This window comes from Sorex araneus, chromosome 3 (genome assembly GCF_027595985.1).
Source record: "Sorex araneus isolate mSorAra2 chromosome 3, mSorAra2.pri, whole genome shotgun sequence".
Lineage (NCBI taxonomy): Eukaryota > Metazoa > Chordata > Mammalia > Eulipotyphla > Soricidae > Sorex > Sorex araneus.
The window spans coordinates 225,361,882-225,388,823 of record NC_073304.1 but is presented as its reverse complement, the minus strand read 5'-3'; the positions used below and the strand labels follow the sequence as shown (position 1 = coordinate 225,388,823).

The window sequence follows — 26,942 nt, the reverse complement described above, 5'->3', positions numbered from 1 at the left end:
AAATACTGAAACATTTCCATCAATATTACTTAGTATAAAATAAATTATTACAATTATTAAGGCTCTTAGGGTCATTTAAGAAGTATACTGCCATGGCAGCAAAATTATCATTTTACCTGCTGAGTTCTGACAAAGAAAGTTGTGGTCCCTGATGAAGGGACTACATACTTTACAATATCTGTATATTTTATAGTAAAATTTGGGCCTACTAGACAGATAGAAATCAATTTAAGGTAGATATGTAAGAAGCTGAAGAATGGGAGGGAAGTAGAAGTATGAGGAAAGTACAAGAATAATGAATGGAATCAAGGTGGGGAACTAAGATCCTAGAGACAGAAGTGCAATACCATGTAAGCTTGTCCCTTCCCAGGGAACTGCAACTGAGTTGATCACTATAGCTCATAGTATACACTTGCTTATTTTTTCCCCCATCTTCATCCATGGAATACTGTACAATGCCTAACAATGCATTTAAACTATTTTGGGGTAGATTACATTATTACCTTCACCCAACTTTTAGAAACTACCAGTGTTATTTGTAAGTCAATCACACAAAAGATAGACAATCACAAATATACATACTGTCCAGTGAACTCAATATGCTCTGTGGAAAGCAAAAAAGGCCAACATTTGTGTGTGTGTGTGGGGGGGCATACCCAGCTGTGCTGAGGACTTACACCTGACTCTGTGCTTAGGTACTTGGGGAACTATATGGGGGGTCAGGGACTGAACCTGGTCCTGCTGCATCCAAGGCTAGTTTCCTATCTACTATGCTATCAGCTTCAGCCCAAAAAAAGGTCAACTTGGAAGATGGGACACGTTGTTTGCCCCCAAAATCTAAGCTTTTAATATATTTCATTAACAATATACAAAGATAATTCAGAGAGCAAGAAAATCTGAGTCAGGGGCTGGAGCAATAAAACAACAGGCAGGACTCTCAGCTTGCACGCAGCGAACGGGTTTTAACCCCTGGCATCCCATAAGGTCCCCTGAGCACCACCAGGAGTGACTCCTGAGTGCAGAGTAAGGAGTGACCCCTGAGCATTGCAGTGTGGCCAAAAACTAAAAAAGAGAATCTGATTCAAAGGGTTTTATAAAATAGTTTTTTTTTTTTTTTTTAGTGGTTGAAATGGGGCTGGAGCGATAGCACAGTGGTAGGGCGTTCACCTTTCACGCGGCTGACCTGCGTTCGATTCTTCCACCCCTCTCAGAGAGCCTGGCAAGCTACCGAGAGCGGGTGCCCCCACGGCAGAGCCTGGCAAGCTACCCTAGGCGTATCTGATATGCCAAAAACAGTAACAATAAGTCTCACAATGTGAGACATTACTGGTGCCCGCTCGAACAAATCGATGAGCAACGGGATGACAGTGGTTGAAATGAAAAGGATAGGAGGAAACCAAACCCAGGGGACCAAGAGGTAGTCCCAAGAATTAGGTGGTTGCCTTGAATGGAGCCCACCCCAGTTCAATTCCCCGTACCACATCTGGACCCCTGAGCACTGTTGGATGTGATCCAAAATGCCCTCCCCTGCCACACCTGCCAAACCAAACAAGAAACTTTCCTGTGACTTAAGAGGTGGAAGGAAGCTTCTATCTTGGTAAGTGAGCTTTACTGATTGGTATCACTGTCATCCTGTTGTTCATCGATTTACTCGAGCAGGCGCCAGTAATGTCTCCATTCGTCCTAGCTCTGATTATTTTAGCAGCCTCTCCTTACTTGTCTTTCCCAAGGACTGGAGGCTTTTTCAGGGTCAGGGGAATGAGACCTGTTATTGTTACTCTTTTGGCATATTGAACATGCCATGAGGAGCTTGCCAGGCTCTGCCATGAGGGTGGAATACTCTTGGTAGCTTGCCAGGCTCTCCGAGAGGCATATACATAAGTTTCCCTCTATGAGGATGTGTCGAGCAGCCCCAGAGTGATCCAGGAATATGTCCACTCATGCGTGAGGTTCGGCCCAAGCATGTGAAAAGTGGCTTGGAGCATGGCAGCGGTTGGGTGGTGGAGGTGGGCTGCTGGGGCTGGTTCCCTGGGGCGGGGAGGGCTCTCACCTGCCCTCCTCTGGGGCGCCCCGAGTGTAAAAAGCCTGGCATGGAGTCCAGTGGCATGGCTATGGGTGCCTCATTTTATGCTCCCTTCCAGGAGAAGCAGCCTGAGTTCTGGATAGTGGCCGATGAGATTATCTGGCAGGAGGTGGCTTATGGGTATGATCCCTGGGTTGCTGGAGATTGGGGGAAGCAGGCAGAGGTAAGATGATTAAAAAAAAAAGATTTTTAACAAAAAAGATGATTGGTAAGATGATTGAAAAAAATATTTTAGGAGACTTGAGTGGAGATCTAGCAAAGGACAAGAGAAAGAATGCATACTGATCATGAGTATAGATAGTCATTTCAAAGATTTAGATCTAGGCATTGTAAGCAGTAAAAAATTTGGGACATTATGTACCCTAACCAAGCCTCTGTTTTGTAGTAAAGTCATAGGGTTATGAGGTTTCAGATTCTAAGCATGTAAAGAACTTATTAGTACAGTACTTGGATGTGGTGATGTGCTCATCATGAGTTTATTAAAATACAGCATGGAATGTTTCACTATGAAAACATAGCAAAAAAGGATTTTAAGACAAAGCACTAGAACAAGTCTTAATTGGAGGCAGAGTGATGAGGGTCCTAGTGAGCACAGGAACGAAAAGGTCTGGGCTTTGGTAGTTGATTGCCTATATACATCAGGATGCCATTCTTTCATTTTTTTCCTCGCTTTGAGAGTTATCATTTTCTTAAAAACCGAGTCACAATGAGATACACAGTAAAAAATCTGTTTATGCTTGGGCTTCAATCATACAATGTTCCAACACCCATCCCTCCACCAGTTTCCCTCCCCGCCCCATTCTCAACCCTGCCTTTATGGCAGGCACTTTTATTCTCTCTCTTCATTCTCTTTCTCTCTCTCTCTTTCTCTCTCACCTTACTTTTGGGCATTATTGTCTGCCACACAGATACTGAAATTATCATGTTTGTTCCTTTACCTACTTTCAGTATTTAGTTCTTATCCAGAGTGATCATTTCCAACTATCATTGCCGGAATGGTTCTTTCTCTACCTCAACTGCCTTCTCCCACAGCACCTGATGCAGGCTTCGAACTGTGGACCAACCCTCCTGGCCCATGTTTCTACTTGAGTATTAGTCTCATATTACTTTTTTTAAATGACCCACAAATGGGTTATAATCACTCTATATCTTCCCCCCTTCCTTCTTTCACTTTATTTCACTCAGCATGATACCCTTTATGCCCATTCATTTATAAGTGAATTTCATCACTTCATTTTTCCTAACAGCTGCATAGTATACCATTATGTAAATGTACGATAGCCTCTTTATCCAGTCCTCTTTTCTCAGGTACTTGGGTTGTTTACAGATTCTGCCTACTGTGAATAGGGCTGCAATGAACATAGAGGTGCAGATATTTCTCCTCTGTCTTTCTGTGCCTCCAAGGTATATTCCCAAAAGTGGTACTGCCATATGGGAACTCAATTTCGAGTTTTTTGAGGAATACTGTTTTCCAAAAAGGCTGGACCAGTTGGCATTCCCATCAACAATGAATGAGATTCTCTTTCTCCCCACATCCTCACCAGCACTGGATGTTCTGCTTTTGATATGTGTCAGTCTCTATGGTGTAAGGTGGTATTTCACTGTTGTTTTGATTTGTATCTTTCTGATGCTTAGTGATGTAGAATGTTTTTTCATATGCCTTTTGACCATTTGGATTTCCTTTTTTACGGAAGTTTTTGTTCATTGCTTCTCCCCATTTTTAGATGGTGTTGGAGGTTTTTTTTTTCCTTGTAAAGTTTTACCAGTACCATATATATCTTGGATATTATCTGATGGGTATTGGGTAAAAAAATTTTCCCAGTAAGTGGGCTTTCACTACATCTTGGTCACTGTTTCTTTTGAGGTGCAGACACTTTTTAGCTTAATATAGTCTCAGGTGTTTATCATTGCTTCCACTTGGTCAGTTATGTTTCATCTTTAAAGATGCCTTTAGCTTCAATGTCATGAAGGGAACTGCTTACGTTTTCCTCCATGTTCCTTATGGATTCAGGTCTGATCTTGAGGTATTAAATCCATGTTAGATCTGACTTTTGTGCCTGGCATTAGACAGAGGTCTGAGTTCATTTTTTTTTTTTTCAGGTAGTTGTCCAGTTTTCTCAGCACCACTTGTTAACGAGGCTTTTCTTGTTCCACTTCACATTTCTTGCTCCTTTATCAAATATTAAGTGGCCACATATTTGAGGGTTTGTGTCAGGATATTTAACTCTATTCCATAGGTCTGTGGGTCTGTCTTTAATCCATTACCATGCTTTTTTAATTACTACTGCTTTGTAGTACAGTTTGCAGCTGCAGAAGATCGTGATGCCGCTCATCTTTTTTCCCCCTAAGGATAGCTTTAGCTTTTGTAGGGGTTTAGGTTTTGTAGGGGGTTCTATATGAATTTCAGGAGTGTTTTACCTATTTCTTTAAAAAATGTCAAAAAATCCTTATAAGAATATCCTAATAGGGAATTCATTGAATCTGCATAACGCTTTGGGTAGTATTGCCATTTTGACAATGTTAATCCTCCTGACCCATGAGCAGGAAATGTGTCTCATTTCCTCATGTTCTCTTTTATTCCTTGAAATAGTGTTTTGTAGTTTTGTTTGTACAGGTCCTTCACCTCTTCAGTTAAGCTGATTCTGGGGTACTTAATTTTCTGAGGCACAAATGTGAACAGGATTTTTTAAAAAATAACTTTTTCTTCTCTTTCATTATTTGTATTGAGGAAAGCCATGAACTTTAGGGTATTGATTTTATACTTGCCACTTCATATACAAACCTACTGTTTCTAGGACCTTTATGATTTTCTAAGTATAGAATCTTGTCATCTGCAAATAACGATTGCTTGACTTCTTCCTTTTCTAGCTGGATGCCCTTGGTATCTTTTTCTTGCCTAAATGCTATGTCAAGTAGTATACTTAATAGAAGTGGTGAGAATGTGCAATCTTGTCTTGTACCTAATCTTAGAGGGAAGGCTTTTAGGTTTTCCCCACTGAGAATAATGCTTGCGGTGAGCTTGTGGTAGCTGGCTTAACTATACAGAGAAAAGTTCCTTGGACTCTTATTATTATTATTTTTTAATCATGAATAGCTGCTCGATCTTGACAAATGCTTTCTCTTCATATATTAATATGATCGTATGTTTTTTTCTTTTATTGATATATTATGTTGATTTGTGAATGCTAAATTATGCTTGCATTTTCAGGATGAATCCTACTTGATCATAGTTCTCATATGATCTTTTCGATGAGTCGTTGGATTTTATTTGCTAGTATGTTGTTGAGGATCTTTGTATCTGTGTTCATCAGGGATAGAGGCCTGTAATTCTCTTTTTCAGGTGGTGTATCTGTCTGCTTTTGGTGGTGGTATTTACCTCATAGAAACTGTTGGGGAGTTTTTCTGTTTCTTTAATTTCCTGGAAAAGCTTGAAAAGGATCGGGAGTAGGCTCTCTTTAAAGGTTTGGAAGAATTCACTGGTGAAGCCATCTGGGCCAGGGCTTTTGTTTTAGGGGAGACTTTTGATTGCCATTTCAATTTCCTTGATAGTGATAGGTTGCTTAGGTATTCCCAATCTTCTTGGTTCAGTCCTGAGACATTATAGGAATCTAAGAATTTATCCATTTCTTAGAGGTTTTCTTGTTTTGTGGCATACAATTTCTCAAAGTAATCTCTGATGATTCTCTGAATTTCTGTGGTTTCTGTTGTGATGTCCCCCTTTTCATTTTTGATTCAACTAGATTTTTCTCTCTTTCTCCAGAAGCAATAAACATATAGGTACAGATATAATTTCTACTGTGGTTTTTTTGCAGCCTTGGGATATATTGCCAGAAGTGGTATTGCAGAGTCCTTTGGAAGCTCAATTTCTAGTTTTTGAAGGACTGTCTATTTTCCAAAAATACTTGACCAGTCGGCATTCCCACCAACAGTGAGAGTGTCCCTTTCCCCTCACATCCACGCCAGCACTGGTTGCTTTTGTTCTTTTGAATGTATGCCAGTCTCTGTGATGTGAGATGATTTCTCATTGTTGTTTTGATTTGCATCTCCCTGATGATTAGTGATGTGGAACATTTTTTCATGTGCCTTTTGGCCATTTGTATTTCTTTTTTAGAGGAAGCTTCTGTTCATTTCTTCACTCCATTTTTTGATGGGGCTGGAGGGTTTTTTCTTATATAATTTTATATATAAGAATGTGTCTTGTATATCCTGGATATTAATCCCTTATCAAATGGGTATTGGGTAAATATTCTTTCCCATTCTGTGGGCTCTTTCTGTATTTTGGTCACTGTTTCTTTTGAAGTGCAGAACTCTCTTATTTTGATGTAGTCCTATTTGTTTATGTTTGTTTCCACTTGCTTGGTCAGTGATGTTTCATCGTTAAGGATGCTTTTAGCTTCAATGTCATGGAGGGTCCTGCCTACATTTTCCTCCATGTACCTTATGGATTCATGTCTGATATTCAGGTCTCTAATCCACTTTGATCTGACTTTTGTGCCCGGCAATAGACAGAGGTCAGAGTTCATTTTTTTTGCAGGTAGCTATCCAGTTTTCCCAGCACCACTTGTTGAAGAGGCTTTCCTTGTTCTACTTCACTTTTCTTGCTCCTTTGTCAAAGATTAAATGGTCATATATTTGGGAGTCTGTGATAGACTATTCAACTCTGTTCCATTGGTCTGCTGTTCTGTTTCTAGCCCAATACCATGCTGTTTTAATTACTACTGCTTTGTAGTACAGTTTGAAGTTGGGGAAGGTGATGCCATCTTTCTTCTTTTTCCCAAGGATTGCTTTAGCTATTTGTGAGGGTTTATTGTTCTATATGAATTTCAGGAGTGTTTTGTCTATGTCTTTGAAAAGTGTCATGGGTATTCTGATAGGGACCACATTAAATTTGTACAGCGCGGTACATCTTATCTTAAAGAAGTTCATTTAATTCTTCATGCAATAATGGTTTTGAGTCTATGAAGTCTGAGTTGTTTATCTATGAAGTTGTGTATTTTCCCTTAAAATCTGAATGAGAGACTGGCTGGGTAAAGTATTCTTGTTGAGATGTTCATTTCACTGAGGTTTTTTGTTTTTTTTTTCTAACTATATCTCACCACTGTCTTCAGGCCCTGAGGGTTTTGTCTGATAAGTCTGCTGTAAATTGTAAGAAATTTCTTTCTCTGATCTTGCTGCTTTCAGTATCTTATCCCTATCTATAGCTTTCATCATGTCATTATGATTAGGATGTGCCTTGGAGTATTTTTATTTTAATTTCTTTTAGCTGGTACCTTTCGGGCATTCTGAATTTGGGTGCATGCAGTCTTCAGCTGTGGGAACTTCTCAGCAGTGATGGCTTTGACAGTTGCTTCTTTATCAGGGTTTTCTTCCTGTCCTTCTGAGACTCCAATGATTATTATGTTATTCCTTTTGACTTCATCCCGTTGTTCTCTTGTTATCTGCTGGTTTATTTTGAGGCTCTTTTGCATCTTTTGCTTTTGTCTGGAGATTCTGTGCCCTGCATCTTGGAGTTCACTGATTCTGTCATCAGCAGCTGCTGAAGCCTTCCAGTGAATTTTTCATTTCACCTACCAAGTTTTCCAGATCTGTCATTTCTGCTTGTATTTACATTTGTATTTTCCTCATTTCTAGCCTCATATCCTCTTGTACTTTATTGGCAGTATGTTTTATTGTTTTTTTGAGCTCCTTATGTATCATTAATAGTTCCATTCCAAATTCCTCATCTGAGAGGTTACATAGCTCATTATTATAGGTTGAGTCATCTAGGCCAGCGACATCACTCACTAAGCTTGGTGGGTTTCTGTGTTGGTTTACCACTGCAAGCTTTGCAGTTTGGAGTTGTTACTTGTGTGTTGTTGTGTGGTTAGGAACCAACAGTTAGGATGTCTCTGTATGTTACTGTGAGTTATGGAGAGGTGAAGAATGCGAAACCTGGATTCACTGGTACCTCTAATATATGATGTACATGAAGAAACTTCATCCGCAGTTTTGGGATTAGATTTTAGAGGGACACCATGAGGGGTGGTTATGGGGATGAAATGCTGCAGGATCCAGCCAACAGGCTTCCCTTTGTGCGGGTGCCTGGACTTCAGGCTGGGTGAGAATGCAGATCCTGATGCAGTGCACACACTTGAATTTAATGAGTTATCAGTTTTATGTTAATAGTACTGATAAAATAGGGAATTCAAATAAAGTACTCTCACAATGCCCATCAGGGAATAAATCCTCTATAAATCCTGGCTGTTGTTATTGTCTTAACAGGATTTGGAAAGTCTGACTCATACATGTGGGAGATGTCTCAGATGTCCGGGAGGATGACAAGAAACAGTGGTATCACCAATTATTTTTGAAAACTGAAAAGGGAGTCACATGCAGAAGAAAACACAGTATACCTCAGAACAGAAGTTTCCAAACTTATTTCCAAACTTATTTTTATGGTCTCTTTTCAGGAAAAAAAAATTACTTAGTGCCCTCTTGGAAATCTACTTTCAAGTAAGCAAACAAAAAGTGTCTATCAACTGCATCTAGAGCTGCTACTGCCCCCACTTCCATGGGTCCAGCACCCCCAAGAGGGGATCTTGCCCACTTTGGGAAACGCTGTTTTGGAAGGTGGCAAAAAATCCAAATTTAAAAGGTCTATGTTGAACAATGACATAATATGGAATACAGGAAGTTAAACAGTATGACTTAGACCAGTTCTTTTCATTTTTTTTTTTTTACACCAAAGGACCAGCACCTGTCTTAGTGCCAGTTCTGACTGGCAATTACTAACCACTGTGGTAGACCACTGGTTTTCAACCTTTTATGAGCACGACAGGTGCTGATTAGTCAAGTGAACCAGTAGTATAGCATCACCTGGACAAATGCTGATAGTCAGGTCAGAAACTCTAGAGGGTAGAGGAAGTCTGTATTTAGCAAGCTCCCCAAGGGTTTCTGAAGTGCAGTAAAGTTTGTGAAGCCATCTATAAATACCTCTGCATTGCCCCTAGCAGATCCCTGAGAGAATCTTCCTAAGAAAAGAGCTGTTACAAAATATAAAACAAGGCTAACCTCTGAGAGTATATTGTGTCTGGAAGGATTTATATTTACTTTTTTAGCAATTTAACTTTAGTGGCTATGTTATATTTGTCCAAAGTTGTAAATCCATCATTGGGGGGGCCTTTTCTGAAGAGTGACAGATTATTCACTCTACTTCTTCCAAAAGTTGGGGGTGTGCCTTCATGGGGCTGGGGCAGTAGTATAGAAATTTGGAAAACAAGGACAATGAACAGATCACACAATGATGCTAAAGATGAGAAAGAAGAATCCACCTTGGAGGTCTTCCCGCAAACTCTAAGACTTTAGATGAAGCACACCAAGTCTAAGTAAACATAAGGGCATTACAATAAGAATTTTAGTAACTACTTAAAAACTGGAATCTGAAGGATAAATATAAAAATGTAAAAATAAAGTGTTTTCACAAAGTTAGCTTTTGAGATTAAAAAAAAATACTCAGTAAGGATATGCTAAAGATGCATTGTCAAATGTGAAAGAAGGGTAAAAATATTGGTTTGTTTGTTTGTGGGGGGAGGGCACACCTGGCAGTGTTCAGGGGTAACTCCTGGCTTTTTATTCAGGGATCACTCCTGGCAGGCTAGCTGGACCATACGGGGTGCTGGGGATTGATCCCAAGTTACCCACATGCAACTCAGGTCCCTCCCTGCTATCCTATCTCTCCAACCCCAGGATAAAAAGATTTTAGCTACAGATAAGAAAATGGAATATAAAGCATACCAGAAGCATTCTCAGAAGAGAAATAAATTGCTTGTAGATGACAACATTTTAAGAGCAGTGTGCCTTAAAAACTGCACCACAACATCTCCTAGACTAATGAATTTAGCCAAGTTGCAGCACACAAAAATTAACACATAAAAATATACCAAAAACAAGCAATTAAAAAAATAAATCGAGAAAGCAATTCAATTGAAAAATAGTAGCAAAAGTATTTATGAATCAACTTTATCAAGGAGACTAAAGACTTGAACTAAATATTATAAATCATTTTCCAAAAAATAAAAGCAAATAAAAGATTAAAATACTCCTTTTCACAGTTTGGAAGACAATACTATAAAAATGAAAATATTTTCCAAAGTAATCTTTATGTTACAATCCCTATCAAAATATCAATGACACTTTTCCAGAAATAGAAAGAAATTGATCCTAAAAAGAACAAAGTTGGAGGTACAAAATTTCACAATTTCAAAGCTTGCTACAAAACTACAGTAATCAAAAGTGTTTTTTTCCCCATAAAGATATACATACAGACCAATGTAAGAGAGATTATTGAAATAAATCCAATGTCAAATTATTTGGCAAATGTACCAAAACCATTTAACAGGGAAACATCACTCTTTAAATAAATAATGATGGAAGAATTGGATATCACATGCACAAAAAGGAAACTGGGCATACTGTTTTATAAAACATATTCAAAGTATTAACTCAAAACTGATAAACTACCTGAAATGTAATAGTTAAAATTTAAAAAATCTTTAAGAAAAAAATGGAAGAGAAGGATAAACTAGAGACTGGCACACATCCAAAAGAATAAAAGCAACCGCTGTTGGAGAGGATGTGGGGAGAAAGGGACCCTTCTACACTGCTGGTGGGAATGCCGACTGGTTCAGCCCTTCTGGAAAACAATATGGATGCTTCTCAAAAAATTAGAAACTAAGCTCCCATTTGACCCAGCAATACCACTACTGGGAAGATACCCCGGAGAAGCAAAAAAGTATAGTCAAAATGACATCTGCATTAATATGTTCATCGCAGCACTGTTTACAATAGCCAGAATCTGGAAAAACCCGAGTGCCCTAGAACAGATGACTGGTTAAAGAAACTTTGTTACATCTATACAATGGAATACTATGCAGCTGTTAGAAAAAATGAAGTCATGAAATTTGCATATAAGTGGATCAATATGGAAAGTATCATGCTAAGTGAAATGAGTCGGAAACAAAGAGACACACATAGAAACATTGCACTCATCTATGGAATATAAAATAACAGAGTAGGAGACTAATATCCAAGAATAGTAGAAATAAGTACCAGTAGGTTGGCTCCATGGCTTGGAAGCTGGTCTCACATGCTGGGGAAAAAGGCAACTCAGATAGAGAAGGGAACACCAAGTAAAATGTGATTGGAGATCCCACTGGGGAAGGGAGATGCGTGCTGAAAGTAGACTACAGACTGAATACAAAGGCCACTCAATACCCCTATTGCAAACCACAACACCATTTGGAGAGAGAGAGATCAAAAGGGAAAACCCTCCACAGAGGCAGGGTGGGGTGGGGGGGAGATGGGATTGGGGGTGGGTGGGAGGGATATTGGGTTTATTGGTGGTGGAGAATGGGCACTGGTGGAGGGATGTGTTTGTGAACATTGTATGAGGGAAAAACAAGCTCGAAAATGTTTGAATCTGTATTTGTACCCTCATGGTGACTCACTAGTTAAAGAATAAAATAAATAGATAAAGAATAAAATAAATAAATCCTGTTGTTCATCGATTTGTTCGTGCGGGCACCAGTAACGTCTCCATTGTGAGACTTATTGTTACTGTTTTTGGCATATCAAATATGCCACCGGTAGCTTGCCAGGCTCTGCCGTGCAGGGGAGATACTCTCGGTAGCTTGCTTGACTCTCCGAGAGGGGCGGAGGAATCGAACGTGGGTCAGCCGAGTGAAAGGCAAACGCCCTACCACAGTGCTATTGCTCCAGCCCTTTAAAAAAGTTTTAAATGGATCTTCCACAGAAAACACTGTATAATATTCATTCATGACATTTAGTGCCTAAACTGTTAAATAAAAAATAAATCTTGGGTCAGAGAGATAGTAGAAAGGTATTTGCCTTGCATATGGCTGACCCAGGCTCAATTCCTAGCACCACATGGTCTCATGGAGAACTGTGAAAAACCCCAGACAACAAGAGCCAGAAACAGTCCCTGAGCACCATTGGGTGTGGCCCCATTTCAGGAAAAAGGGAAAGGAAAGGGAAGAGAAGGAGAGTTGGGAGGGGGAGGAGAGAGGCGGACAGGACAGAGGAGGGGAGTGGAGGGAAGTCTTCATGCTCAGGCAGTTTCCTGAGGAGAGGTGGAAGTAGTTTACAGATGGCAAGGTAGTACTTGTGAAATTCTTTTCCTTCTTCATAACCCCCAATTTATGGTGGGTTTACATCTGGCATTAGGTGGGAATAGCATCCTCTAAACCTATCCAGTGTCCTGACTGAGCTTAAATAGTGGGACACACCACATTTTGAAAAAAGGGAAATGCCAAAGAGCTTTTTTTTTTTTATTTTTTGGCCTATCTTCCCCCAAACAGAACAATCAAAACCAATAAACAAAGGAGAAAAAAGTGAGTCAAAAATCAACAGTATTTGAGAATTTTTCATATGCTAGATACAAGTGAAAAGGAGATAAAGAGAAAGACTATAGTTTATATATTCCTTACTACTGACAAATACCCCTTTCCCCCAAAACATAGACTTTGAAAGGATAATTTTTATCAAATAAAGGTTTGTTTCCTGTAGAAATAATTTTAACTGATTGAAGTAGTACAACTTTACTTTTTAAAATCAAGTACAGGGGCCACAATGAGAGTACAGTGGAGAGAATATTTGCCTTGCACATGGCCAACCCAGGTTTGATCTCCCAGCCTCACCAGGAGTGATCTCTGAGCATAGGGGAAAGAGTCAACCATGAGCAACACTGGGTGTGGGCCGAAAGAAGTAAATAAAAAACCCTGGACTGGAGAGAGAGCACAGTGGTAGGGCATTTGTCTTGTCTAGGGTTTGATTTCTCTGCCCCTCTCGGAGAGCCTGGCAAGTTCCCCGTGGTGTATTCGATATGCCAAAAACAGTAACAACAAGTCTCACAATGGAGACGTTACTGGTATCTGCTTGAGCAAATCAATGAGCAACAGGATGACAGTGATGCAGTGACAGAAATGAAAAACCCCACCCAAACAAAGGGACAGGGATGAACTTAACAATAAAGTGCATTACTTGAATACATGAAAACTAGGTTTAACTCCCAAATGGAAAAAAAAAAATTGAAAAAGGTAAGAGTAAAAGCATATTTTGCCTTCTCTTCTGATTCTTCTGTTAAAGTATAGTGATGTCTTTTTGCAATAACCAAAATCTGGAAAATACTTGAGTGCCCGAGAACAGATGACTGGTTAAAGAAACTTTGGTACATCTATACAATGGAATACTACGTAGCTGTTAGAAAAGATGAAATTTGCATATAAGTGGATCAACATGGAAAGTATCATGTTAAGTGAAATTAATCAGAAAGAGAGGGAGAGACAAAGAAAGATTGCACTCATCTGTGGAATATAAAGAAACAGAATGGGAGACTGACACCCAAGAACAGTGGAGATAAGGACCAGGAGGTCTGCTCCATGGCTTGGAAGCCAGCCTCAAATGCTGGGAGAAAAGACAGTTCAGAGAGAAAAGGGAACACCAAATAAAGGTATTTGGAGGACCAACTCGGGTTGAGAGATGCGAGCCCAACGTAGACTATAGATCAAACACAATGGCCACTCACTGCCTCTAGTGCAAACTACAACACCCAAAAGGAAAGAGAGAACAAAAGGGAATGCTCTGCCACAGAGGCGGGGTGGGGTGGAGGTGGAGGGGATGGGGGTGGGGGGAGGGATACTGGGATTATTGGTGGTGGATAATGGGCACTAGTGGAGGGGTAGGTACTCTATCATTGTATGACTGAAACGCAAGCACAAAACTTTGTAAGTATGTAACTGTAGCCATGGTGATTCACTAATAAAATTTTTTTAAAGTATAGTGAGGTATGTTTTATAGATTGATTTTCCCTGTATCTTCACCCACATGTACTATACTCTAATCTCTCTCCTCCAATTCTTCAGATGCCAAACTGAAATAAAAATTGTTGTATACTGCTTTATATCCATAGAAATACAATATTCATACATCTTCTTGGCAATAAACTGTTAGAAAACAAGTATCTTTAAAATTTAGGCTACATAAGAAAAATATAAATGTGTGTAGTGCAGCAAGATAAAGTGAACTCTGCTTACCAATATAGCAGATTAGACAATTCAGACAAAACAAATTCCTAGAAAGACACAAACCATAAAGATGGATTTATCACAAAACTAAGGAAGGTACTAGGGTAGGAGCAAATGACCTAGAAAAAAGGGATGTTTAAAAAAAATAATTAAATGGGACTTTTAAATAAAAAGGGATTATTTTTTAAAATAAAACCTGTACATGTGACAGGTTTTATTTTTAAACTGTTGTTCTTTTCATTGCCTAGGAATGAACCCAGAACCTCACACATGCCAGGCTATGTGCTCTATCACTTGAGCCATAACCCTCCCTGTCCTTGAGATTTTAAGTGATCAACAAAGATGGCAGTAGATAGTCCTAAATTACACAGTATGGTAGACTTTACTACGGCCTACCAATATCCTAATTTTCATTCCTTTTCAGGCAAAGGAGTAGCTACAATTGTCAATCCTTGTCAAGTTTAGAAAGTATTTTCTAGTATTCCTCTCACATAAATCTCAGAGAGTAGGTCTCAAATTGGGAGGGTAGAAATGCAGGATTAATGTAGCCCAGATTGCTGTGTGATTGCATCAAGGACAGCTGTCCTGGAGAGTTGCCCAAACCTGCACAGAGAGCTACAATAGACCTTTGTTGGGTTGAGCCACTGAAAATTTCGTTTGTTTGTTACAAGAGCACAGTCTAGTCTATATTCTGACTAATAAATTAACTGTTACTCAGTTATAAATGTGTATCTTATGATTTTTTTAATGATCTTGCAATCCTGTGAATACATTAAGAAAAAATATTTAATGGGATGCTATAGTAGCTAATCCTTTTTATCAGAGGGGAAAAAGTTTAATGTTCAAGTTAATCTTATAATACATCAAAAAAATGATTTTCATGTAAACAGCAATGTTAAATTTCCTTTAAAGCAAATTTGTGTAATAAAAGCATGAGATGCAAGTATAAGATTAAAAAACTGTATGGTTATAAAAAGATGTGGCCAAAATGTAGAAGATGCTAGGCTAAAGAACAAAATTCAAAAACTTAGTATCAAACTGTATCTCAAAATAACTGTCTCTATTTTCTGCCTTCTCTGTGCTAAATGTGAGCAAAAATATTTAGGCAACTGCATTTAAATTGGTATTCAGTGTGATGGGATAGAGCTGATATTTTTAGGTAAAAGAACTAATATTGGTCATGATTGAGATAATAGTTAGGCATTAAAGATAATAACAGAATCAGAAGATAACAAGTATAAAAGGGGAAAACAAATTAATAACAGAAAATGATTTCTTATGTGAATGGGTTTGTGGTCATTTGAGCAATCAGTTATTTGATTAGACAATCAGAGAAGCCTCCTCTTAAAATGTTTTTGCCATCTTTTCTGGAAAGCCAATCAGTTCTACACATTTATAACAGCCACTGATGGCATAGCTAGAGGTAGGGAAAGACTCACACTGTGAGTCAGATACACACGGAGCACACAATTCCCGAACCTATATACTGGCTACATCATGGTAGTAGCCAAGTGAGGCATGTCACCATAGATGGCTTCAGCTATTTAATAAAACTGGGAGTAAATCATGTTGTCATTCTTAAATGTGAGAGGACAGTTAGCACTAACACTTAATTTCTAAATTGTATCACCGCATTTTAAAATATCTGAAAGATCTCACACACCAAACTTAGCACAGGAAAAAAAAAACCTTCGAAAAATTTGGAGAGAGAGAGAAAGAGAGAGCGAGAGAGAGAGAGAGAGAGGAGAAAACAAAGTATTTCATTTCATTTCAGGGGACAGAAATTGCTTTAGAGATTAAGGGAAATGGGGACAGAACTCAGGGTTATATTAAAGCAGCCCTTCCAAAACGCTCCGGCAGAACTAGAGCCAGCAGTGTTTTCATCTAATACAAACTCTCGGGTTCACTTTTAGACTCAAGTAACTATAAAATCAATGGTCCTTTCCCACATACCTAACACCAGAGTTACTAACAGTCATGCTTCCTCCTTGGTTCAGGTAGGTCAAGAACGGAAATCATAAACTCAGTAAGATCCTCAGTGGTAAAATACAATGAATGGAATGGCTGTGGTGGTTCAGTAAGAAGCTGACATCAATCCACTTTATTTATTTTTAGTCTGTAGCGGTACCTGGTGGTGCTCAGGGGCTTGGTACTCTGGGAATCACACTGCTGGTGATTCAATCCAGTGTCCCACATGCAAAGCATCCACTTCCATCCCATAAGCCCACTCCATGACTCTCTGCCATGATATTAGAGCCAGAGTTTTCTGAAGGACTCTGCGCATCAAGTTAACCACCACGGGTAGGGGAGGGGAAAAAAATGTTATGTGGAACTTTCATGGCTCAGTCTGAAATTTGGTATACATTAGTTCCACTCATCATAGAAATTTAGTCTCATGGCACTTTTCTGCAAGTAGGCTAGTGTGTATAGTTTAGGTGTGCGCACAGAAGGAAAAGACAATAGATTTGTAAATCATAGTACTCTCTGGCATATTCAACATAATAACTTAGAAACTGATAAATGCTAGATGCAGAATTAATAAACACACTAGCAGTTTCTATACATTAACAACCCCCTCCGTTCTTTTAAATGAGCTAAATATACATCATCAAAACTTAGGATAAGCAGTCAGAGAGGTTAAGGCATTTGCCTTGCATGTGGTTAACCTGGTTCAATCCTTGGCAATGCATATGGTCACAAGAGTATCACCAGGAATGACTCCTACATACAGAGCCAGGAGTAATCCCTACGCACCATGAACTGTGGCCCCAAACAAAAACAAAAGAACTGAGGATCAACCTAAATCCATACTTCGAAAAAAAATTAAAATACACTTTGCCTAGAATAGTTTCTGATATATGGTAGTGAGTTAATAATTGGTTGTCAAATAGTCTACAATTGAAAATCAAGGCAAAGACAGGCACTAAAAGAAAGAGGCTTAATAAAGCATGTTTTTGAAAGTGAGTTTTAAAAAGCACTCTTGGATAATATAAATGTTAATCACACTATAAATCACCTCACAGTCTTAGACTTTCATTATAATCAGACAGCAATCATTTCCTTTCTAGCTTTAAAGACTGGATTATTTTCCATAACAAATATCCAACAAAAATATAATGATATAGTTGAATTAAATGGGAAATACTAGAAAAGACATTAAACTCTGTCCAACTCTTCCATATTCGAAATATTAAGGAAGTCAACCTCATCTTTATTCCTAACTTTCACCAGGAAGCCTAAGCAAATAAATCTTCCTCCCTGCTTCTCTGAAGCACAGGAGTTACAGAGAATGAGTTCAATTCCTTTGCGTCTTGTTTTAACAGCAATAGAAATCTACCATCACTGTCATCACATTGTCTATCGATTTGCTCGAGCGGGCACCAGTAACCACTTGTTACTGTTTTTGGCGTATCGAATACTACACGGGTAGCTTGCCAGGCCCCGCTGTTTGGGCAGGATACTCTCTCGGTAGCTTGCCGGGCTCTCTGAGAGGGACGGCAGAATCAAACCCGGTTGGCAGCATGCAAGGCAAATGCCCTACCACATATATATTTATATATAATATTTTATTTGTATATATTACATGTATTATTTAATATGTATACAAATAAAATTGTATAAATTTTGTATTTGTACATTTAATATCTATACAAATTTATACAAATAAAATACGTGATATTTTATTTGTATATAATATGTTACACATAAAATATATCACTGCCATCATCACTGTCATCCCGTTGCTCATCGATTTGCTCGAGTGGGCACCAGTAACATCTCCATTGTGAGACTTGTTACTGTTTTTGGCATATCAGATACGCCATGGGTAACTTGTCAGGCTCTGCCGTGAAGGCAAGATACTCTTGGTAGCTTGCTGGGCTCTCCGAGAGGGGCGAAGGGTCTGTCTTTAAAATCTTAAAAACTAATTTAATTAAAATTTTTATTTTTCATAAGTATATATATGCTTTTGGCCACACCTAGTGGTGCTCAGGGTTTACTCCTGGCTCTGTATTCAGGGTCAATGCTGGTGGGGCACAGGGAACTATATGGGGTGTCAGGGACCCCATTAAACCTGGAACCTGGATCAGCCATGTGCAATTCAATACCATACCCACTGTGCTAGTGCTCTGGCTCAACTGCCAGTTATTCTTTTTCTTAAATTTTATTTTCATAAAGTTGTTCACAATTTTATGAAACGTTCAGTATTTCAACACCCATCCCACCAGGACTATACCTTCCCACCACCGTTATTTTGAAATTTCCCACCACTACTCAAGCCTGCCCCACAGACAGATTCAAGATGATTTATTTTGTATTGCTTGTTATGAATTGCATAAGATGTCTGTAAGGGTCTATCTCACAGTGATTCAACAAAAAAGAAAAAAAAATCATGAGATATGTTTTCCTGAACTGCAAACCAAACTCTTACCTGCAGTGGTCTACTGTAGACAAAGAGTTGGGTTATGCTTATTTAAAATGAAAAAAAGGAGAGCAGCCACAAAAACAACAACAAAAAAGTGGGACTAGAGATGTGAGAGATTTGCACCAAAGTACACTTTCCCAAGTTCTGATATATATACATATATATATATATATATTTATATATAGCTGTTTATAATAGTCACATAAAGATAAAACACGTTTCTTTCCACCAATGCTTTTGTAGTTGCACACTCCTGGGATTCTAAAAATTAAAATAATTGAAGTCTGGAGCTATCTCTGCAGTGAGCTGCTTGGTTCTGAGATTCACTTGTGAGACCCTGGATCATGGCCATTAATGCGCTTAAATGGCACCCGGCCCCGGAAGGGTGGGGAGATAGGAAGGGACGGCCCAGTCCTGACCCCATCCCGACCCTTTGAGGCCTGGTGTTCTCAGTCACTGGTCCCACATACCTGGGTTTTTCAGTGGATTTATTCTCATGTGGAGGTCCCGGGATGAGCCTGTAATTGCCAGTTATAGTTAAATCATTGTTATTGTTGTCGACGGGGTTGGGTCCACATACTTACTCATGGCCATTCCTGGGTGGGGGATCACAAGTAGTGTTGGGGATCAAACTAGGGTCAGCCACAAGCAAGTCAAGCTCCCTACCTCCTGTATTCTCTCTAGCCCCCTTTCCAGTTATTTTTAGTTGAAACACATGGTTTAAAACTGTTTCCATATTGCTGTTTTATACCTGCAAAGCTATACAACCTCTACCACTGTATTCTTGGCTTATAAGAGTATCTGAAAATAGTGATTAAATTTTCTCTATAAAGCTGTCAAGATTAGCTTCTGTAACAGCTAAACTTTATTAGTTCTCCAATATCTTTCAAATTGTTCCTTACTTATCTCAACTGTTTCTAAACAACCACTTTCCTCTTTGGTTCCCTAAGTGGATATTTATGTTTGCTTCTTGACTTCGGAGAATAAGTACTGAAATTTATTTACTTTATTGACTCACGGTGAGATAGACCCTTACAAAGCTGTTCATGATTAGGCTTCGGTCATACAGTGTTCCATCACCCCTCCCTCCAAGTACTGAAATTTAAAGAGAGCTAACTTGACTTCCTGATCTTTTTTCCCTGTTTTTCTTTATATTAACCTGATTAGAACTTGTTTCCTTCATGTATAAAGTAAGGGCCATTAAACACAGCAGGAGAACTGATCCACACAACTGAGCTGGTTGTGGGGGAAGGTGTTGAGAGAAAAAAGAGGGAGTTACTTGGGGGAGGGAGGTGGGTACACTGGTATTGTGTGGTGCTGGAATTACATTATTAAGAGTATTATAAATCACAAAACTTTAACCAATAAAAAATTGTTTACATTTTTCTTTGTAATAAAATTAAAGATAACAATCCAAATTGACACTGAAAAGATAAAATTAGTTAATATGAAAATGCCTAGGTGATACTCATGGAAATATTCATTTGCTGCCATTTTTGTTTACTTGTTTTTACCTATTCTCACTTCTGATATTTAAAACCTATTTTTTTGAGGGGGAGAACTATGGATGTAGTTACTTTTTTTTTTATTGAGCCACCATGAGATACAATTGCCAAATTGTTTATGGTTGGGTTTCAAATTATAGTGTTCCAACACACACACTTTCACCAGAATATGTCCCCCTCAGCCCCCGCCCCTGCCTGCCTCTAATGGCAGACACTAGACATCTCTCTCTGTCTCTGTCTCTCTCTGTCTCTCCCTCACCTTCTCTCTTTCCCTTTCCTCTTAGGTACTGTGGTTTATAATACTGTTACTGAAGGGTTATCATGTATATCACTTTACCTCCTTTCAGCACTCAGTTCTTTCCCAGAGTGATCATTTCTAATTATCAGTGCCATTGTGGTCTGTTCTCTGTCCTAATGCCACTCCCCACAACTTGTGGCAAGCTTCCTATTGTGGACAGTTCTTCCTGGTCTTTGTTTCTGTCTTTGGGCATTATTCTCATACTATGTTAAAACTAATTTTTAATGTAGTAAATAGTCTCTATAAATTACAATTTATTTCTAAAATTACTTATCTTTAAGGCAATAATAGCAATTACAGTATTCTACTCTAATACTCTACTATTAGAGTATTGAGAATATTTCTACTCTAATACCCTATTTCTAGAACTTGATGTCTCATTTTCTCTAAAGAGAGAATGTTACTGCTACCATTTAATGAGTCGATCAATGCCATTCTCAATGTCTTAAAATCATCTCTGATATCTTTTTCATGTCTCTGGATTATTTAATTGGTTAGTCACCAATTTATTTACTTCTCAAAACCCTAGTCTTTGCATTTTTTTCACTGCTACTTAGTTTTACCATCATCTCAAAGGTCTCTTTGACTTAAGTCTATTTTCTCCTCCACACATCTTTATATTCAATGCTCAAACTAATGTATTTAATATTTTAATGTGTCCTATATACCCCTGCTTCAATTTTAAACTTGTCACGTATCGCTTCCTTCTCAAGTTCTAAGAACAATGTTTTTTTTTTTAAAAAAACATCAAAGCACAACTGATCTGAGGGATCAGTATGAAATGTAACTTCATAATACTTTGAGTACCAGCTGCCACTGCCTGCCGCAATCACTCCCTCTTGCAGCCTTCTCAGTGGCACAATTTCCTCCAGTTACTTATTTCTCTTAAAGGGTTCTCATTCCATACTGCAGATGATATTGACAAGTAAGGAAAACAGAGCTTTGTGATCAATTAAGTTTTGAGATATGAACTCAGCAGTGAAGAAACCCGGCAGGCACCACAACACCGGAGAATTCTCCGGGCTCCATACTGAACAGTTATCTCTGGGACCCCTGGATGGAGCAGGTGCAGGCTCCCCTCCTTCTCCAGACGGAAGCCCGGCGACCATGGGCTTCTACAAGCATGGCTCCGGTATGTGGCTACAGAACAATCCCTCCCAAGCACGCGGACGTGCTTTCCTGATATACAAAGTGAGCAATGGAAAATAAATGATCTAACATCTGCCCCTGCCCCAAACTAGAGAAAGCTGTGGCACACAGGGCCTCGGAGGATGGGTGGTGGAACCAGCCCCTCGCCCCACCCCGATGAGGCCCTGAGTTTCAGCCCACGAATGGCTCCTGGCTCCTGAAGGGCCATGATCCCATAGGCACACAGATCAACCTCGGAAACCAGCGGCTTCTGGCTGAAATGTATCTGGACTGAGCACTAAACTACAGCATTGTGCCACCCTGGTGGGGAAAGGTGTTTGTCCCTTCCACCTATTCGCCCCGGTGGTGCAGTGGCTGCCACCTTTTCAGAGCCTATTGGACAGCCAGGTATGAGACTGCAGTGATGTGACATGAGGGGTCTCACGGGATGGGGGATGGAACCGGCCCCTCTCCCTGCCCCAACAAGGCCCCGAGTTGCCACCCACGAACGGCTCCTGGCTGCTGAATGGCCATGATCCCAGAAGCACACAAAACAATCTCGGAACCCAGCAGCTTTTGGCAGAAATCCCTCCAGACTTATTACTAAAATATCAGAAGTCCAAAATGCTCTTCATATCAGCAATAGAAAACAAATTATCTAATGATGCCTTTTCAGCAGGTCTGAATGTTGAGGAAAATTCCAAATAATAATGGTGGATCTTTTGTCGAAATATTGAATGTGATCAAAGCAGAGAAAAAAGGTGGAAATCATCTGCCATATAGGCAGGGGAGGGGTGGAATGGTGGTATACTGGGGTTCTTGGTAGTAGAGGATGTGCACTGGTGAGGGGATGGGTGTTTGATCATTGCATGACCGAGACTTAGACTGGAAAGCTTTGTAACTGTTCTCACGGTGATTCAATTTAAAAAAAAGTTTTGAGATATGAGTTCATTTATTTTAGGATTTCTCACTGTTTTAAAAATTCTAAGATGGAGTCCAAGTATGTATGTGTATCAGTGGTAGAGCACAGGCCTACCAAGTGAGAGACCCTAGGATTGAACACATGAGGGAAGGAGGGAGGGAGATAGGGAAAGAGAGATGGACTAAATTATTAGCTTCCTCTTCATCCTTTATTTCTGACATGAAGGCACTCCTTTCATCCCACTAAGTTTGATCCAGCATGGTATCACTATTCACTCCTTTGAACAGATGAGTAGGAATTCAGCTTTGCCCAGTTTCATTCTGTCTCTTGATTCTTACTTTGTTTCTCCAGAGAAATGTTTCCTTTATTTCAACATAAACTATGTGACCTAAGTAGCAAGTCTTAAACTGGAAAATTTACCTTGATATCTATCTGCGTGTGTACATGTTATAGAACAAAACATGATATATTTCCTTGAAGAACACATTTTTTTTTTGTGAAACATTTTAAAGGCTTATAAATACACAGAAAGTGTACTTTTAAAACTAAAAAGCATGGAAAAATTTTCCTGTTTCTGCTTTAGGATGTCCTGGATTTATCCCATACATCTTCGGTAGGAATTAAAATTCCAAGAAATAATCCAAAAAGCATTGAAGTTGGGCCCAAAGTGAAGCAGAATGGCAAAGAAAAAAAAACTGGAATGAATGTTCCTTATGTGACAAGTACTATACACATGCTTTACAAAAGTATTGCCGCCAATGATGCTATGAGAAGGCATTATTTCATTAATTTTGTAGAAGAGAAGATTGTCAGAGTTAAACAGTTCCTAAGTTGCAAAGTTTACAAGCAGCAAAAATGTTTTGCTACATATAATACTGAGGTGATAAGATATATCTATCATACGAATGTTATGACTGATTCCCATGAGAAAAGGTAACTAGGACTCATTCATTTAAAAATAACATCATCAATGTGAGCCTATTAGTCTTAACACAGAAGCTGACAAAAATGAGGCAGCTAATTCCGAATAAAAATTTATTAGTAGAACTAACAAATACATACTCAGAAGAAGTCTTCTTAGGATGGCATGTATATGTTTCAGTTAATGGAAACTAGGGGAGACTCTTTAATTTTTCTAAATGTTATGTACTATTTATTCACTAGCACATTCCTTCGCAAATAAAATCAATGATTACTATTAACTCAAATTTTATCCAGTTGCATGGTATAGGAAAAAGATAGTGAAAGATTTTCAAGTGTTTCAGAAAATCAATTTGAAGATGTCAAACTATTTTCAATTTGAGGAAATAAATTTTAAATTCAAAGCATGAGGCTTTTTTCACAGAACACTAAAAACATAATCTGTACCTTGAATCTATACACCAGAATAAGCCAAATGGTTCTCACTAAAAAAATCCAGCACTTGGTATACAGATTCACCATACCAACTTACTAAGGCTTGTTGATTATAACATGGCTTATTGAATAATTTATTGAAACAGGGAATTTCACAAGTATATTTAAAATTACATAACTTACAAACAAAAAAATGTGATAATATATAACCTTTCAGTATTATAGCCCCAAACAAATAAAACATCAAGGTATTTGCCAAGGAAAATTACTTTAAAATAAATAAATGAATGTCAGCAAAAATATTAATGCTATTAGAAATAACAAGATGAAAGAAGAGTTAACTTACAATGTCAACAGTTATTAATAGATACTTTAAAAACTATTATTTTCTTCATAATAATGTCTCAATATACTCAACCTATTACAGGCTTAAAAATAAAAATTTTTTACTAATGATATATATGAAGGTAAGTATAAGTGATTAGTGTATTCATTACTATTAATATATCTGATATATTAATGCTTTTTATTTAAAAGATGTTTTTAAAAACTGGGCAGTCATGTGTATCTATGTGTATAAGCAAAAATCTCAAAAATAGAAGGAGGGATATATATCAAAATATAGTAATGACTAAAAAAAATGTTTTCCCCAATCCTATAAATTAGTAGGAGAACTCAATTATGCCCTTAAGTGTATCTTCTTTGATTAACGTGCATTTAAGAACAATTCAGGAAGGCAAATAACTGACAGAATAAGCCTACATGAAGTGCCTGTCTCTTTTGTGAGGGAGCTAAAGATAAATCTAAGTATTATAATTTTGAAAAAAACAGCTCCTACTTTTAGTATGTTACCATCTTATGTTACCATGGTTAGCTGAAGAACTGAAAATGGGAAATAATTAAATGCCTAAAAATGAATAGTATTTTGAGAAAAATCTAATTTGTAAATCCAGTTTATCTTAAACTGATAGTCATTTCAGGGTTAATAATATAACACAATACAAATACATACAATTTACCTTTACCAACGAAAAAGTAGATAACAGAAATCAACATAACTAGCAAATAATATTCAGTTTTGGAAAATCTTTAAAGTATGCAAACAATCCACTGCAAGCTAATTAAATAAGATCTCAAATATTAAGAAAATACGCTAATAAAGTTATGTTTCCAAGCTGTTTTCTAAAAAATGTATTTTGCTGATAGATATTGTAAGAGAAAGTAAAAATCTACTCTGGAATCATAAATCTAACAAAGAAAGTATCTGATCTGCACAACTACATTAAAAATATTGAGTCAACCGCTTTTCTCACAATAAAATATAGTTTAAACTATGAAAATATTTTTAAAAGATTCATATACAAATACATATACATGAATACACAGTAAAAAATTAAATGAATGTGCTTAATGATATTTCTAAATGACTTCTCTGGAAACTGTCAAATTCTTTTTGGTTGCGTTTATTTTTCTACAATGCTCTAAGCAGTCCTCATTGCTTAGAAATCCATATAACACACCAATACTCGACTCATACTCACAGACCTTAGTCTTTCTTCCTCATTATTCAATACTACATAATCTTTTTCTCCTGAATACCTGGAAGACTTCTTCTTATTCACTGGTCATGTTGTTATCAGATCTGGCAGGCCAGGAATAATTCATACTTTAATCTTCTCCAGTCTGCTCTTCACACCGCCCGGAACTTGCTATGTGTTACAGGTTATACTTCTTATGGCAGATGTTGATTATGGTCCCAAAGCACAAGTGATGCTCCCAATGGAGCATAAAACCCTTAACAACATCACCTGCTTCTTTTTGTATCCAGAGATGCAGTGTGGTATTTGTTTTCGAATATCTAATGATTTCAAGAAAAGTAACAGATGAGTTCTTTTCATTAGATTGCTTGACATAAGCTTATCCTTTCAGAATACTGCAGCAGAGATAGATTGCATGATCCCCTTAGGAAAAAAAAAAGAACTATTTTTATACGATTTTTTAATTCCTGTGGCGTAGCTGCGTTTACCCTTCTGTTAAAGCAAATTTCTGGAAGAACTGGTTCTTAGGTTTCTAATGGCGCAGTGTTAACGTAGTGAATGACTCACGGAGGTTCTTAAGATTCAGGAGTAACACAGAAGGCTAGCAATGAAGCCCAGGTCCAGAGCTGATGAATGGTGCAGTGCTGCTGTTGTCATAGCAACCGGGAGGAAAAAGTCAGCACCATATAAGGACCTGTGACATGGATTCTGGGAACAATTTATGTTAAAAAGCTGTAAGTTCCTCATGCCTTAAAGCTACAATTTCTTCTTTTACTGTTCTTCAGATTTTACTGCTCTATATCAATTGTAAAAATATATACTGTTCAAAATACAGTAACTAACAAATAATGGTAGACTGAGGTTTAGAGCAAGCTTATATACAGTATCTTCATAATTAATTTAGAAGTAAAGTTAGAAAAACAAATAAGGAACTACGCAGAATTTAAAGAGCAGAAAATTTATTTTTAAATATTTAGATATTAAAATCTGATTAAAGATCTTTCATTCATATATGAAGTAACAGCTACACAAAATCGACAGAACTGTTAACTGATTGATTCATGCAGTAATAATGGTATCATTTTCAAAGAGAGATATAACACCTCCAAATGTATAAAGGTTCGAAAGACATTAACATCCCTAAAAATGCTCACAGACTTTAGTCATTATCAAGGAAATTCCTTGTGTTAAATACACACGAGGCAGAATTACTGTTCTATCTCAAGTTTCTAAAGACCTTTTCCTACTAGGCCTGGGATACCTTCCTTTTCCCATGTTTTTCTTCACCTTACAGAAATCCAAGAGTCCTCTCCCTTTCATGAACAGGAGATCTTCAAGGAAAAAAGTATGGAAAGGAGTACCTTAGGGAAAGTTTAAATGCACATACTTAGCCACGGTGATGGTACTCTCTCCACTTATTAATACAGCTCTGAATAGATTCGTCCAGGAAAAAATCTTCCCTCAGCCTAGAAAGCATGGTCTAGCCCGCCCCCCACCCCACCGCCCCATGGTGGCAGGTGGATTTTCTGTTAACTCTCTCTCTCCTTTACGGTGTTGTGATCTGCAATGCAGGTATTAAGTGGCCATCATGTTCGGTCTATAGTCTACT

General features: G+C 38.2%; 1 protein-coding gene across 9 annotated transcripts in view; it reads right to left on the bottom strand.

The window, feature by feature from the left end:
* Positions 1 to 26,942, bottom strand: part of TANC2 (tetratricopeptide repeat, ankyrin repeat and coiled-coil containing 2) — a 379,564-nt gene that overhangs the window by 194,664 nt on the left and 157,958 nt on the right. For 2 of the 9 annotated variants that reach the window (XM_055131299.1, XM_055131300.1), the window contains exon 1: positions 25,395 to 25,853. The exons of the other annotated variants lie outside the window; for them this stretch is intronic. The gene's annotated coding sequence lies outside the window, so the exon portion shown is untranslated. Of the gene's footprint in view, positions 1 to 25,394; positions 25,854 to 26,942 lie in introns of those variants that run through there. 9 annotated transcript variants of the gene reach the window in all.